Source organism: Myotis davidii, unplaced genomic scaffold (assembly GCF_000327345.1).
Source record: "Myotis davidii unplaced genomic scaffold, ASM32734v1 scaffold162, whole genome shotgun sequence".
NCBI lineage: Eukaryota > Metazoa > Chordata > Mammalia > Chiroptera > Vespertilionidae > Myotis > Myotis davidii.
In genome coordinates, this window is record NW_006300036.1 from 2,224,285 (window position 1) to 2,227,757 (window position 3,473).

Sequence of the window (3,473 nt, forward strand, 5' to 3'; positions counted from 1 at the left end):
CTGACCGAAGCCAGACAGTCCCGCTTCTCCCGTTTGAGTCTGTGCCCCTAAAGACTCGCCCGGATCTGGAGCTCCGAGTCTGCGACTCCCTCCGATTGAAAACGCCCACCGCGCCCTCCGCGCCGCCAGCCCGCTCCTCACACTCCGCACCTCAGAATTTGACTTCAGCACTGCGCCTCCTCTGAGTGTCCATATGCGTTACTCTTTCCTCCTAGTTGTAGGACTTCCACTCAGCCAGCATTCCTGTGGTTCTGGATGATGTCCGTTCTGTCTTTTAGTTTCACTTTTGAAGTGGTTGTTCGAGGCAGCAAACTCCGGCACTAACCTATGCCGCCATCTTGGTTCCTCTCTACAACCAGTTTTATAATTTTTTATTTACTATTAATTCCCAGTACAATATTATTTTACCCTTGGTTTCAGCATCCATTACATTGCACTAAGGTTATTTATGCGATTGATGATACAATCATTGTACATTTATGGGTCATGAAGTCATTCATAGGTATATAGGTAATCTTGATTAAGTGGTATACACAATACCCATCTCTCTCCCTCTCTCTCTCTCTCTCTCTCTCTCTCTCTCTCTCCTCTTCCTTTTAATTTAGATGTTGGAAAGCATGAATTATTAATGATCTGATGTTGAGATAATTTCATATGATGGGTTTTATAACTCAGTGCTAATAATAAATTTAAGGTTTGGCCTATTTATGCTTTTGTTCTGCTAGTTGGAGACAAAAAATTAATAGAAATGTCAATAATGTACAAATAAAGAAATAAGCTTGATTTAAGCATTATAGTCAATGAACTCCTGAAGATACATGAAAGAATTGTCTTTTATATACCTAGATGAGAAAAAGTTGAGTAATATTATAATTTATTTAAAGGCCAGAAAATATCATACAAAAATTAGTGATGAGCTGGTGGCTACCTCAAAATAACAGGAAAGTAGTTTAAATAAATAGCAAAATAGACTTTGTATTCAGTATAAAAAAAAATCCCTCCACAATGACCAGTGAGTTAGTTCATTACCCATACATAGGGTTTCCCCCCAAAATGCATATATACTCAGAATGATTATAAAGTCAGTTCATTTTTAAAATTTAAAGGAATCTACAGAATTGAATAATTTTTTTTGTCAATGCCTATTTTCAAACTGATGACTATCTTGGTCAAGGCATTGCGGATAACATGAAGTATTGGAATTGTAAACATCCAGAATCATTTTGTTTGGTATTTATGAGCTCTCAATCTGTCGCCTGTTGCTGGTTTTATACTGTAAACTTTGTCTTTTATGTATCCCCATAAAATGTCTAGTGGCACTTTAGGATAAATTTTCTTTGTTCAAAGCTTAGTCTGTCTTCACCAATTATTTCAAATCAGTTAAACCTGAAAAGGAATGAAAATTAAGTGTGTTATCAACTGTTAAACTGTATATACATTTTTGGGGACACCCTATATTTAAACCAAACATCAAATAATCTGTTTGACTAAACTAAAATACTTATTTAAGATTTTATTTTACTGTGAATTATTTGGCTAAAATAAACAAATAAAACTATTATCTTTTGAATTTTTAAATCAATACAATAATTACTAAATATGCAATTAAATTTCCCAGAGACACAATTTTAATTATTGGTATAATATCTGAGCAAAATAATAAAGAGAATCAACTGAAAATACCTTATTTTAAAAGAATGAATTGATAATCATATATTTTAAATGATGTAAAATTTATTCCAGTAAGTAGAGAATAAAATGTGTGGAGTTTTCTGCCCAGCACATTATTTATACAATGTGAATGTTGTAGAACTTTGCAGTCTTTCTAAAGAACTCAAAATAAACCTCTACCCCTCAAACATTTGTTTCCCCTCTGTCAATTATCTTCTTAGGATGTTGTCCACATACATTTTCTATGGAGCTTTGACAATTTAAATATAAAAGCTCATATTGTTAGGTTCTTAGAAATAAAAATCAGTAATTCACTAATGTGCCTAGAATTAAAGCTAGAACCCAGACACCAGTATGGGTTAAACCAGAATGCTTCCCATTTGATTGAATGATTTACTAGCTACAATTGATGATGGAAACAATTTGCCTTGGTTAAAGTTGGGCATTGAATTTCATTTTACTACTAGAGGTCTGGTGCACGAAATTTGTGTGTTGGTCACAGGCACCCAGGACCCAGGTTTCCCTCTCTCTGGCTGGCTGCAGGCACTCAATACCTGGGCCAGCTTTGCCAGGGCCAGCCGCAGCCACAGGGGATTGTGGGCAGGCGGCTTTGCCTGGGATTCAGCCACATGTGCCTGAGACTGCAGGGCGGGAGGCTTGTCCCTTTCCTGGGCCGGCTGTAGGCACAGCCCCAGCCGCTGGCACCCGGGACTGTGGGGCGGGCAGCTTGTCCCTCCCTCGGGCCGCAGCCGGGCTGGTCCCCATTTCTCTCTTGCAAGCTCATTTGTGCCTCACTGGTCCCCATTCCTCTTTCCCCAGAGTTGATTATCTGAGCTGTTATGGCATGACAGGGTGAAGGCATGACAACCATTTGCATATTAGCTCTTTATTATATAGGATACTAACAAAAGATGACATCAATAACTATTTGTAAAATAGAACACTTCAGTCTCTCAATGGGAATTAAAGGCAATAATATTAAGGAATTGCCACTTGTTAAATGGTTACAATGTGTCCAAGTATTACATTTTATTGCTCTAAGTAATGATCATCAACCTATGACCTGCAGGCCAATTCCAGGCTACAGCCTGTTTTTAAAATGGCCTGTGAGCTAAGAATGGTTTCTAAATTTTTAATGAGTTGTAAACACACATGCAAATACACACATCATAAGATTATGTCAAGACAAAATGTGGCATGCAAAGCCTGAAATATTTGCTATTTAGTCCTTTAGAGAAAAAGTTTATTGACCCCTACATTTCATCACACAATTGTTTCAGCATTTCTGATTGTTTATGAATATCTATGTGACTGTGTACCTGTGTTGTCTTCAAATTATAACAACTTATTGATTCCCTCATTAGTTAATATAAAACAACTAGAGGCCTGGTGCACAAACATTTGTGCACTTGGGGGGGGGGGTAGGGGGGTCCCTCAGCCAGGCCTGTGCCCCCTCGCAGTCTGAGACCCCTCAGGAGATAACGACCTGCTGGCTTAGGCCTGCTCTCGGGTGGCAGAGGGCAGGCCCAATCCCTAGGTGCAGCCCCTGGTCAGGCTCAGAGCAGGGTCGATTGGGGAGTTGGGGCGCCGCCCGCTGTCATGCACAGAGCAGGGCGGATAGGGAGGTTGCGATGCCACCCTCAGTCACGCTCAGGGTAGGGCCGATTGGGGGGTTGGGGCACCGCCCCTGTCACACTCAAGGCAGGGTTGATGGAGAGGTTGCGGCGGCACCCCCTGTCACACAAGAGCAGGGCCGATTGGGGAGTTGGGGCGCCGCCCCCTGTCATGCGCAGAGCAGGCCG